Here is a 13950-nt window from a genome sequence, read left to right as displayed (position 1 = left end):
ATCTATTAGTCGTACCCATTTCTGATTTTAAGTATAATGTAGGTTTTTAGTATGTCAGAATCATAGAAGCATTTGGAAAGATGCCTTAATTGTAGAGCTTAGTTATGAAACACGGGAACTGAGTACTTAGGACTCAACTCTGTGACTTTGGATAAGATATTTTCTTCCTGTCTGTGAAATAATAGTAATATTCAACTATCTGATCACTACAGCCTCATTCAATTCTTTGAAGTATTTTTAATTGGATAATTAAGACTTTTCCCTCATCATTGAACAGGGTTAGAGTAAAATGTCTTTAATGTAATGAATTACAAGTTCATTTCTGTTCCTTTCAAAATAAAAATGTTTAAAATTTGTTTACAATCTGTGACACTTTGTTTCTAGAGATTATTTTGAAAAAAGATATTCACTATATCAGATAGGGATAACAGAAGTCATTTATTTTCAACTTATATAATATTGAATTATAAATACCACATTGTTAAAATTAAGGAAATTATATAATGAATACTTGTATGCTCACCATTTGAATTTAGCAAAGCCTGATTATTCAACATTTACTTTACAAGTGTTTGAGCAATAAAATATTGTCATTATTTATATCCTCATGTGAAAAAATGTTTTAAACATAATTTGTTCCTTTCTGTTTGTAAATGCATCACACACTTATTAGGAAAATCTTTTAAAAATTATTTTAAATGGCTAAAATCATACATAACTCCACCAACCAGATATGATCATCATTATTACTTTGATAAACTTTCTTTGTCATAAAGATGCTCTATGCATTTATATCTGACAAATAGTTCTGCTTATTATAATTCTGTCCTGGAAAAATCAAAGCATATATTACAGTATAGGGAACAGGGTAGTAACATCATTTCTACCCCTAGACCAACTTCAAACATTATCAATTCACGGTAATCTTACATCCTTCAGGCCCCAGGGAGCAAATCCCCACCCAAGGCACTACTTCTTGCTTAAGTATTTCCATATTTATCTTTAGAAGGTGAAATTCCTCATAAACAATGACTTTATCATGCCACTGATGTTAGTAAGTCTGCAATAGCATTAAATATCTAGTTACTTTTCTAACTATTGAGTATACTTATAAAAATGTGTATACATCAAGATCTAAATAAGTCCTGTCCATTAAAATGATTTCTTTCTACTAAGTCTCTTTTATATTGTTGATTGGTTTCCTTGAAATTAATTTTTAGACAATAGGGCTGATTTTTCTACAGAGAATCCCTCAGCCTGATGTTGATGACTTCATCCCTCTGGCATTGAATATAGGATATTTCTAGTCACCTGAACACCCTATAAAATGGGTTTTAAGGTTAACAGCTTGATCCACTTCAGGTTGCTTTTTTGGTAAGACTTTTCAGGAGAAGGTGTGTACTTTCATCAGGAGGCATATGATACCTTCTCTTTCTTTTGTGACATTAGAAGACATCAATAATTACCATGTAGACTTATTATATTATTTGGGGTAATAAAATACTGATATTCTTATTAATTTGTCTTCAGTTTTGGTGGAAGAACTTAAATGGAAATGGAAATGTCATCAGTATTTGATTGTGGGTCACAAGGAAAGGCAGGAAAATGCTTGTTTTTCTATGATTTGTCATTGTCAGGATAATGATTTGGTTTTTCAGCGATGAGCAATGAGAGGTTTACTCCTTTTTTTCCCTTAGTATAATTATGAACCCATAGATTTAAATATATCTATAATGTTTCAATCTCTTGCAGTTATTATTCTCATTTATACTCTAATTTTCCCAACCTTAATTTGCATTTCTCCTGTTATGAGTGTTGCTGAGCTCATAGGCTGTTTGTATTTCTTTTTCTTTAAAGTTCTGTGTCTCTTTTGTTTTTCTAGACACAAGTATTTCTCTTTTCCATTTTCGTGAAGACCTTTATTAATTAGAGATATTAACCTTTCGTTCTTATGAAATAAGAATATTATCTCTCACATACCATAAATGGATAGATAACAGACTGAGAAAACAAGCTTGTAATTTTTATCACAAATATGAGTGTTGACTTCAGCAGGAAGGAGTATAACACAGTAATTAGAAGCCCAGAAGTAGGCTCAAGACTCTCTTGGGGTCTAATTCATGCTCTACAATGAATATTGCAGAGGTTACTTTAATCCCTCTGTGCCTTCACCTCCCCTATTTACCTCATTAGTTTATTGCAAGAATTTCATGAGAAAATACAAGCTCAACACGATTGTGTTACTTTTGGGCTTTTATTGATTACTAAGAGTAATAATAATCACATGTCTTTAGCAGTAGCTTGGGTATTGCGGTTAATTCCACACATCTGATCATCAGCTTTTCTGCTTCCTCCACAGGTGAGTGGGGCCCATCATTCCCTGTAGATCAGCCCTCTTGCTTGTTGCTGACAATAAGGAAATGGGCTGGCTTTGCTCAGACATCATTCAGTGAAGGGCATTGCAGATAAGTGATTAACCTATGTCCATGTGCAGATAATATATCAACACAATAGCTCCATGTTGTATTTTTACTCTGTGCCTCAAAGAAACAAACATGAAACACAGAGAGTTCAGCCTCTCAATGGCTTAGTCTAGCAGGTGAGCTACAAACACATACCTTACTGTGACTGGCCTCTCAGGTTTATATGCTTAGGTTCCTTTGCTTGCTATTGACCAGATCAAAGGAGACAATATATTTTGGTAAAAAAGGGAAAAAAAGGATTTTTTCAAAGATAGCTGTGAGGAGGTGGGGGAGCCCATTTCTATAGCTAAGAAATGACAGCCATCTGTAGCTCAAGGGGAGCAATAATTCAGATAGGAGAGATAATTCAGATCGTCACACGTACTGTAATACTTTTAGCCATCTTTAGCTCATTGTCCCCTTTCTTGTGAAAAGGAAACAGGCTCCAGGGTGGCTGGTGTCAGCACCTGCATATTCTATTGCTTTTGGGAGGCTGGGGGAAGAGTAGTTATGTGCTCAGCAACAGGACATTTGAAGAAGTTACTTATCTCTAACAGAAAAAAATCTAAGTTTTAAAGTTCTATTTTGCTATTTTGCAGTACCAGTTACAATGTATACCACAATCTTTGTGTCTGTTGGTTTGTTTGAGCTGGGGATTGAACCCAGGGACTTGTGGATGCTAAATAAGCACTCTACTATTGAGCTCTACCCTTAGCCTTACAATCTTTCTATCCTCCTAGGGTCCTTAGAAAAGATAGTTGAGGTGCTGTTATGCCTGATTAAATAGTAATAAAACTCACACCCAGGCATGGTCTCATTGTATTTATTCCAGGTCCATTGAGGAGATCCTATTTAAATCTAGTGTTCACCCCTCTCAACTTCTGTCCAGCTCTCCCAGATATGTATGTCTTGCTTCAATCACATACTCTATATTAGTGTTTTCCTGTTTTCTTCTTTTGTGGAGTGGTAAGCTGATTTTATAAGGACTAATATTAAAGCAAAAATAAAATTGCAACCATCACTTAGCAGTTAGTATCAGCAGTAAACACATGGATATTTAACTCCTTGCTGGACATTATATTGTTTTGAAGTTGATGCAAAGAATCCACTGCTGTGGATTATTATGATATCTGTTTTGCTGATGAATCCCTGAGAGGTTGAATACCGTGCCTGTGGACACAGCTAGACATGAACAGCTGAGCCTAGAAAAAAACCCAAGCAGGGATCTGATCTTTTTAACCAATATTATCTTTCCATTTCATGGTATCAAAGAAACTAGTTCCCTTATTGACAGCCTCCTGCCAAGACAGATTTTGGCTGAGCACCCTTCCTTTGTGTTCACCGCAGTATAATATGGTGGTTATAACTGACATGTGTCACCAAGAATAGAAGATCCTAGACCAGTACTCTAGGAATAAGGTGATGCTGATCTTTGTTGATATTAACGATTCTGATTGGTTTCTTTATTGCCTAAGTATCTAGAGAAATGTAGAAAACTGCGGCTCAACGTGGTGGCTGGAAATTTTATTAATGTCTACACAAGTTCTTCACCTGTTTCTCTGTTGCAGCAAGTCAGGAGGACTTGGTTCCATGCTCTGGGCTTGAGGCAGAAAAGAAGGCCTACTGACTGAAGATGTGAGCCTATATGTGCAGCACGCTGCCACTGTGCTTTCTGTTGGTGTCTCTATGGCGTACTGGTACGCGGCAATGTATGGATCTTTATGGAGAGGGGTGACTAATTCCAGGAGGCCTGCAAATCAAACATATTTAGGGAACTCATACACTGTACACTCTGCTACCCTCGATCTTACTTAGGCTAGGGCTGAGTACTGGTTCTTTGCTGATGACAGTCATGGCAAAGGGTGGGTCTGTATTTCCAGACATCTAGCAAATGGCAGACGTAGAGAATCTGGGTAGACATAAATACAGAGGTTGCATGTGAGTGTATATCCTTCTATGTAGACTCAAGTTTAGAACTGCAGACCACTGCTGTTACTACCTATGAATCATTGCTATTTGACCTACTTTATAAAGTTTACAAAATAAATGTATTTCATTAACTAGAAAAGAAGACTAAAGATTAGTAATTAGCTCAAGTGCCAGGAAATTTCCTAAAATTCTATTATAACATTCAGTGGCTTTTCTCCCTTTAATTTCACCATCCAATTTAAAAGGCTAACCAAATAGGAAAATAAGGTGTTAATGCACTGGCAAGCATCAGGCATCTGAAGATGCGTAGCTCTTCTTATAACCCTTAAAATCCAGCGGCACAGACTTTCTTATGCTAGTCCCTAGCAGTTCAGTTGTTTGGCATCCAGCCTAGAAATGAATAGAAGGCCAGGTCTTTAATATTTAGCTGCCAAAAACTGATGGTTCTAGTTACAGATGAGTACCTATATCTCCAGAGTGTTTGATGTCTTGTGGACTCGATATTGTTGGAGTAATGTCAGCTGGTAGGAAATGTAATCAGTATTTTACACCTGGGACTTACTGCCCATGGTGACCCGATGCTGGGGTCACTGTCTTGGGTGCCCAGGAAGCCACTGTTTCAGTGCGTGGCGTGACCTCTTCTGTAGGTTTAGGGGAGAAGTAGCTGTTCTTGTCTAGATGCTTTCACTCTCCCCCGCAGAGACTGAGCTGACCAAATTCCAGGTATAACTTTATTAGACTGAATTTTTCCCTTGGAGTTCAGACTGTGACATTTCTGAGTGTTGGAGCTAGGTTTAATCAGAAATAACACACAGGAGAGAATCAACTGTGATTTTCAGCATGCCTTGTGAATGCGAAAAGCTCCAGTGTCAGTTCTGTGTTTGAATGCTGACAGCTCCTGCTTATGTTATTTGAATCAAAATAGTTAATATCACTGAACCTCAGCTTTCTTCTACGTGAATGGAAGTAATACGCATATCGTGAAGCATATCTGGCCAGGTGAATTTTGTGTGTAGTGTGGCATATTGTTCTGTAGCTCTGGGATGCACTTATGACCACATTTCTCCTCGAGAGGGAAGTCTTTACAGAAATGCTTCTCCAATTTCAGGAAGAGCAAACACCGCTGGCATACTGGTGTAGTTTAAATTTTAAATCATAGACATATTTAAATTTATAGCTCATCCTTTCCCTCACATACTTTGACTCAAATTCTTAATCAAGATCCACTTAGAGTTCCTAATACCTTTGGGTCCGTCTCCTACTGTCCCTGGTTGGCCTTCTCTGGACACTTGCCTCTTTGAGACATGTTTCTGGGTATTCATGTATCTTTGAATCATTGCCTGCATGTGTTTTATACATGCAGGGATCATTTTTAGTGCATTCCAGCCTTTAGAGAGGTGTGGTTCACACTCAGCCATCCAAATTATCTACTCATTGATACCTCTTGGAAAATGACACATTCCCTGAAGCTTTCAAGACTGCCTGGCAGGCAAGATGCCACCCACCTCAATAATTAACACTACCCATGCAGACACTGGCAGTGTAAGGCGTATGCTCTTTCTTGGTGTTATTTCCTTTGATGATGTTCCTAAGGTATACTTCTTCAGTTAATTTGCCATATAACAGCATTAATCCCTTCATAGTTTCCAAGGATTTCAAAGATGGTAATTTCTGAAGCTGTATCCCCTGAGTCCAGTGCTCTTTGCTATACCTTGGGGCATCTTGGTAACAACAGTGTATTTATGGATTTGATGAAAGCTTTTCATTGCTTTGCCATAGGAGAGAAATAAGTCAGGATCCAATAAAAAGTGTATAATGGGTTAGGTGTGGTGAGCCAAGTAAGGAAATGACTAGTTTTTCAAGAAAACCCCAAATTATAGAACACTCTATTAAGTAGGATTTAGAATACTCAAGTCAGCACATTGTATTACTACTACTTAGAATCAACAGTATTGGAGGAGTTTGTCCTGTTTTTCGATATCTAGTCAGAAGTTAGGAAACTGCAAAATACAAAGAGCAACCACTGAAATGAAAACTCCATGAGTTTTTTAATAGCTCTTATGTTATCTGTAGTCCTTAATGTGTGCATGGAAAATATTAGGTACTCAATAAACATTTGTTGAATAAATGTATTTCTGACCGTGTTATGAATGACTGAGAATGGATTATAAGAATTTTTACCCTGAACCATCTTAACTGTGTCTTACTTTGGGGGTTGGGGATGTAGCTCAGTGGTAGAGTACTTGCCTGACATTTGTGAGGTCCAGTACTACAACCAAGCAAAAGAAAAAACAGAAGCAAATATTTATATCTTAGTTTGCAATATAATTAAACTGAAAAGTAGGTGACATTTCTATACTGTTAGAACTATAATAATTTCTTAATATCAGGGAAAAAGAAGGAAAGATGCATTTGGCTAGACATGAGTCTTGAATTCTCAAAGCAGTCAGCACAATTTCTTTAATGACTCCATATATCATTGTGCTGAATTACAGCATTGTTTGCTTTCCAAAGTTGTATCTCTTGGCTTTGGAATGCAGGAATAATTGTAGACTGTGGCATGATGATTATCAGCTTGCTCTAATACTAGGGCCAGCATCATCCCCAAATTGCTGGGTATCAGCAAGGGACATGAAATGAACTAGAAAACTTGATTCACTAATGCTATATAGTTCCACCATCTGCCCTTAACCTTGGAAGGCTTGGGGGTAACAGAATATCTGAACCTGGAGAGGGTCCAGAGGAAGTTGCCCAGAGTCACCAAGGGCACATAAGCAATTCCATTTGACAAAAGATGGAAAATATTCAGAATCTGGTGGGAAATGGGATGAAGGTAAATAAAATCATGCAATGACATTGAGAATGTAAGCCTAAAACAATAAACGTGAAGAAAGCTTAAGAGCAGAAGATATTTATACAGGACTGACTTCATGCACAGCAATGAATGAGTTACCTATGTGACTTCATTTTCATAAATACTATGAAGAGATAAGTATTTCTATAATCTCACTTTTAGAGACAACAAACATGTCTTAGAGAAGTTGAAAACTTCCATACTTAAATTGAAAGGTTTCACAGTTGTGGAATCAGGGTAGGAATTCTGTGATTGCTCCATTTCCAAGCTGATTTTAGGCTACTGAGAATAAGGGAAACTTCTATTAACTCAAAAAAGAGAAATAATCAGTTTTTAGAGCTGAAGATCTTAGGGGAAAAAGGAGGGAGGAAATAGAGTCCCAGGGAAAAGAAGGAGCCACCCGATATACCCATGGCAAATGGGTGGCCAAACTGAACTCATTCAAAGTCTTTGATGGGCTACTTTAAACCTTTTCCCTAAATGTATCTCTTCCCTTTCTCTTGCCTGTTAGGATCTTTTTTCTGTGATCCATGATGGTAAAACAGAGACTGAGATTTCAGAGAAGAGTAAGACATGATGTCGTGGAAGGAAAAGCAGAGAAAACTGAGAAAGATGTAACGAAATTATCAATGAGATTGGAGTATGAGGCTGAAACCAGGGTTATCCTGTATTTGAAACAGGTTCTTCCAGTGTATTTAAAAATAATTTTGGAATTTTCATTTGTGTTAGATCCACAAATATCCATGATATATGTTTTCTGTGTTACATGCCAGATCTCACAAATCCTTTTCCAATGACCAACATTAGAAAACATTCATATAGTCACTCTTACATAGTTGTCAGGAATGCTGGAGATGGAATGTTTTGGGTTCAAATTAGGCTCAGCCACTTGTCAGATGAGTGGCCTTCAGAAGGTTTACTTACATGGTTCCCGATTGTTTTTTCAATTGTTTCTTCAGAAGCACATATCTATTGAGCTCCGTCTTCATGTTATACACTGAGACAAGTGCTTAAGATACAGCAAAGATACCAGAAAAAAATTCCTTGCTTGCATGGAGCTTATATTTTTATTTGGGGAAGACAGACAATAAATGAGCAGATACATAATCCATCAGAAAGGATTTCCTAAGTTTTAAACAGAGAGAGAACTTAGATATAGTAATTATTTATAATTTTATATACGATGATTATGAGACTTTACCGCAGTGTCATTTGAGCAAACGAGTAATATTGGAATACAGTCTTCCCAGCCTTCAACGTGACTTAGCAGCATGTTAGAGGAGCAGTAAGGCTGGAGAGGGAGATTTTTAAGGAGAGAGGATTGGGAGATAAAAGCAGTGGTAACATGGTCACGTCACGCAGGGCCTTCTTGGCCATTGTTTCCACTTTGACCCTACCTGCCATGAAGTATTTTGAGCAGGAAAGTATGAATCTCTTACTTGAGGTCTGACTGAGAATGACCATGGGTCCTGGGAGGCCTGCTGTGCAACCACAGAGATCTGTAGTGCCTCGAGCCAGGGCGATAGAAAGGAGGAGGTGGTGAGAAACAGCTCCTGGATTTCTTCTGAAGATGGGGCCTCCAGAATTTTCTGATGGAATGGAACACATTGGGTGTATATGAAAGAAAACAGGGGAGTTTGGGCTTTAAAGCTGGGTGAATGGAATTGCTTCTGATGGAGAAGGAATAAAAGAGGAAGGGTGTGGGCTTGTATTGTTTCAGTAAGGAGTTGTTGGGGAAGGGGGTGGAGTGCTGATTCTGTTTGGGAATGTCACATCTCACATATCTTCCGGAATTCCATGGAGCGTTATTAAGGATTTAGTTTACAAGGAGTCTCTGGAGTTCAGAGAACTGTGTAGACCTCAGTACAAATCTCAGAGTCTTCACTGTACCAATGGCATCTCAAATATGCAAACTGGAAGGGGCCAACTGGAGAGAGAGTATACACAGAGAAAAGGTTCAGGACTGAGTCTCAAGATGCCCTTAAGTTGGAAACCAGAAGGTTGAAAAGATGTGCCGGAAGCATCCAGAATGAAGTGACCCATGGTAACAGGCAGGACTGGTATCTGAGGAGACAAATGAAGAAAATATTTCAAGATAGAGTGACAAGCTGTCCCTTTGTCTTGCTTTATCAAGACCAGTATTGTTTTGCATTTAAACCGATTTGCTTATTTCACGGATTGAAATATACCACAGGACTTAAATCATCATGGGAATATCACTTTTCTTCTATTTTCCTCAGTTTCCATACAAGTTAAATAAGCAAATTTGACTAGTTATGTGCTAAAATATCCTTCCACCTTTGATCTTATGACATTTTTTTGTACACAATTCTTGGATTCAGTCCAGCCTGTATCTAACTGAGCATTATACATTTTTGGGGCAATCAGAATTTAAAGTATCTTCTGTGTAGTCTCTTTTAAGCAAATGGTCTTTACTTTGACATCACTCTATCTGGCTTTTGTTTTTGTTTATGCGTCTCTTCCTTCTTTCTTGTGATTATGTAGACGTGGAAGAAACTGCTGTGCTCAGGGACCTGGAGAAGGCTTCACAGGAACCTCTGTGGACATTAAGAGAACTATCCCCAGCGGCCTGAGCAGATGGTCTCAATCCCGATGTTGTCCTGACGTTTGTAACCAAGATTCAAGAAGATTAGAATTCTGAAGGCATGAACTTGGGGCTTTAACATCTTATTTTTAAGGAAAATATGGTACATTTGAAAGTGTTTCATCATTTCCCCAGCCTTACCCCACTCCTCTTTTCTTTTGGCCCTTCCTCCTGCTAAGGGAAGAACTTTTCCTTTGCTAACAGCTTGTGGGTTGTGATGAAATAGATAAAGGTGCAAGGGAAAAAAGGAGGGGAAGCTGTGCTTTCCAACAGTGACGAGGTGGCCTGAGGGCAGCAGGACAAAGCAAGCACAGATTCCTGCGGGTGTTTCTGATAAAAAGGAAAGAAAAATTGAGGTAGTAACTATGTGCAATGAATGACATTGGGTAAAGAAATGAGTAAAGAAATTGTGCTGTGTAATACAGCGTTTATTTGTACGGTATTTTCTGGGCATGGGACACTTTTGGTAAAGCTTTGTCATTTCTTAAGGTCTTAAAGGGGAGCTGTCTTTTCATTTCTATTTATACCTGTGCTAAGACAGATTCTGAGTCCAGAGATCTCAATTTGTTTTAGTTACCACGATAAGCATCTTGGTAATTAGATAAGCAGCAAAGATCCTGTGTGTATATATAATATATGTGTATGTGTATATAACTTGTTCATTTGCATTTAATTTCTCTCATTGCATATGTTTGTGTGTATACAAAAGGAGGGAGTGAGGGAGGGATAGATGGAGGAAGAGAGAAGTAACACCCAGAATTACCATTTAGGAAGTGTTTATTGTGAGTCAGACATTGTACTGTAAGCTTTGGAAAAAATACTACAGTCTGTCCTCAGACAACTTGTAACAACCATGGGTAATAGAGATTTCTATTCCGGGAAACCGGAGGGGAGATGAAGTGAAAGGCTCAGTTTATTCAGCAAGGAAAGGTTGGGGGCCAGATTCCTTTTCAGTCTTCTTAGAATTTAAGTTGCTATGCTTATGTGTATATAATAGCAGGATTGTTTTTCTTGATGGTTAAAGGCACTGGGGGAAAAATGGTTTAACAGCTTAGGACCACACGGCATATTCAGTGCAAATTGTGAGATGTCTAAGGAAATTCCACAGATAACTCATTTGCTGACCTTTTAATCTCCTTCAAAAGGGAAAGAAGAAGAAGAAGAAGAAGAAGAAGAAAACAAAAACACTTCATATAACCCAAAGGCTTCTAGGGGCTGGGAGAGCAACGCAGGCTGGCTGTGGGGCTGTGGGGTTGGCTCCCTGAGAGTGACACCAAGGCCTCCCATAAATCCTGCATCTGGGCGGGGCTCAGAGCAGAGCACAGAAAGATCAAGTTGGTTGTCACCACAGGCCTGTTGTCCTTTTAAGTCCAAATTTCTCACTGCTGGAAGAAGTGTGGCATATGCTTCCAGCTAGTCATGAACGAACCTTCCTTTGAGGATGAAGCTTGTACACTTTCTGCTTTCCCCAAATATCACCAACGGAATGATTGACCTCTGATGTTCACAATGCTCTGGTCTTTCTAACATGGTGCTGACAGATGGGTGAGCAGGCAAGAGGGCATTTCAAACAGACTCTCTTCCTCCTTCATGCAGGGGAATTTTTTCTTGTTTTCTTAAAATTATTTTTGTAAAGGAGGTAAATTATTTTCCTCTCTTGTATCAGAGGGCATCTTTAAAGCAGTGGAAGTATAAATACTAATTAGCAATTCATTTTCCATTAACATTACTTCAAAGGCCAAATAGGTAATTGAACAATCAGGAAAGGAACACACATATGCACTGGATGCCTTTTTTGAGTCCTTCCACAAGTATAAACATTCTGTGTAATGGATAAGCATGATTGTGGTGCAGCTTCTCTGCCCACACACCCTTAATCAATTGGAAAGGGAAGCTACAAAGCTGTTTTCTGCAGCTCCTAAAATCCTAGAGAAGCTTGAGGGTTAGGTTGCAAATCTGATGACTAAGTTCTTTGCTATGAGAGTGTTGATCTCTAATTCAGAATGTTTGTGTTCTGTCTAGAATATTCACCTGGTGCCACCTAATTAAAACAGACATTCAGTAGAGATTTAAAGGACTTGGCTATTAAAATGTTCATGGTTTAGACACCAATTACCTCTTAAGGGAAAATAAAGCTCTTTGATTGCTGACCAAGGGTGACGAGAGGAGGATGTCTACTTTGCAGTGCATGTTTATCATAGGGCTCCATTATATCCCAGCTCACAAACCAAAACCCAGTTCCTGGGAAGGCAGAGGGAACTGAGGCAGTGTTGGCACCATGCATCTCCCACAGTGCTTCCTGGCTTCTATGATCTGGTCCATTGAGCAGAGTTTTAAAGTACATTTTCAAGGGAAGATAGACAGCATAAATTAGTGGTTATAGGACTAGACTTTAGAAAAGGTAACTCAAAGCCCTATTCAAGTTTCTGCATGAACAATAGAAAAACCTTTGAATTCTTCTGAACCGGTGTTTAAAGTGTGGTCTATAAAACAGCAGCATTGATGTCATCTAAGCTCATGAGCATGCAGATTCTTAGGTCTTGTCTCGGGCTTTTAAAATCAGAACCTCTTAAAACAGGATCCGGGGATCTCTTTATCAACAAACTTTACATAATTCATATGTTTTGGTAAAATTTTAAAAAACAATGCTAAACCTATTCCTTGACCTCTGAAAAATAAAGGAGCTTATAAAAATGTCATTTCTAAAAACTAAGGAGATCTAAGAATTTTAATGATCAGGAGGCCTTAGTGTTTGTGTATATAATATATCCATACTGGTGTATCCGTATGCATGTATATGACATCACAAGAGGAAAACAATTTAAAACCATAGGGAAAATTAGAGATGCTTTACCCATGGTATTTGAAATCTACAAGTAAAAAATAGAGAGTTCTGAAATAGGTGCACACATATATAGTCTACTGGCTTTCAAAAAAACACCAGATCAATTCAATGGAGACAGGAAAACTGCTTCAAAAAATAGTGTGGCACAATTAGATATTGATATGAAAAGTACATAAAAATCAATTTGAGCCAGATCATAGATGGAAAAATAGAAGATGGCACAAGAAAGATATACTAGAAGAAAAGCTAGGGTAATTTTGTAACTTCAGGAAGCAAATATTTTCTTAGAAAGGCACAAACTATAAGAGGAAAAGTAACATGTTGAACTTCATGAAAATTAAAAAAAAATTTAAAGCCACCATGAAAATGAAGACATAGGCCACAGACTGGGAGAAAATATTTGTAATATGTGTATCTAACCATCTAACCTATATATAAACAAACACTTCAAAAATTCAAGACACAAAATGACCAATAAATATGAGAAATGGTGCTAAACATTATTTGTTGTCAAAGAAAGTATAGGTTAAATTATAAGGATGCACTACTACACACCTATCAAAATGCCTAAAAGTAAAAGGTCTGAATAGGTTAACAATGATGTGGAGCACCCTCAATTCTCATATATAACTGGTAACATTCTAAAATGGTCCAACAGCTTTGAAAAGCAATTGGATTTTCTTATGCAAGTGTCCTTTTAATCAGACAGGAAATTCTACTCTTATGTATTTACCCAAGGGGGTTGAATTGTTTTGTGTGTATGTGGTCGGAACAGCTTGAATTGTAATATCTCAAGGCTGAAGGTAACTTGGAGGTCCATCAACAGCAATTAGGTCTACTCAAATGTGTCTGTGAAAAGTGAAAGAAGGCACAAATTAAAAAAGCATATCCATTGTGTGATTTCACTTATACGAAATTATAGGATACAGGATCTACAGTATAGAAGTCAGCTAGGGCTTTTTCTGGTGGCAATTGCCTGGGAAGTGTGCATAAGGGAAATTTCTGAGATGATGAAAATGTTCTGTATCCTGAAATGCATTCATCAAAAGCGATTAAATTACACACTTATAAAACATTTCCCTGTATGTAAATTATACTTCTGCTTTAAAATGTATTAAACAGTTCTTTTTTTAAAAGACACTACCATTTATTGAGCACATAGTTCAGACACATAAACTTATTTAATCTTTGAAACATCTCTCTGGGAAAAGAATTATTATTCCTAATGTACAGCTAAGGAAACTTGTATGAGAAA

At 37.7% G+C, this 13950-nt stretch overlaps 1 protein-coding gene across 5 annotated transcripts in view; it reads left to right on the top strand.

Annotated features, from left to right (window-relative positions):
* Sgcd (sarcoglycan delta) overlaps positions 1–13950 on the top strand; it is a 959917-nt gene that overhangs the window by 344714 nt on the left and 601253 nt on the right. For 2 of the 5 annotated variants that reach the window (XM_004836500.3, XM_087194524.1), the window contains exon 2: positions 9751–9909. The exons of the other annotated variants lie outside the window; for them this stretch is intronic. The gene's annotated coding sequence lies outside the window, so the exon portion shown is untranslated. The remainder of the gene's footprint in view (positions 1–9750; positions 9910–13950) is intronic. 5 annotated transcript variants of the gene reach the window in all.

Source organism: Heterocephalus glaber, unplaced genomic scaffold (assembly GCF_053883595.1).
Source record: "Heterocephalus glaber isolate CG9 unplaced genomic scaffold, H.glaber_assembly_v1.0 deba00001606, whole genome shotgun sequence".
In the NCBI taxonomy this organism is placed as follows: domain Eukaryota; kingdom Metazoa; phylum Chordata; class Mammalia; order Rodentia; family Bathyergidae; genus Heterocephalus; species Heterocephalus glaber.
Note: the sequence above shows the minus strand (reverse complement) of the source record. Positions and strands in the feature narration are given on the sequence as shown.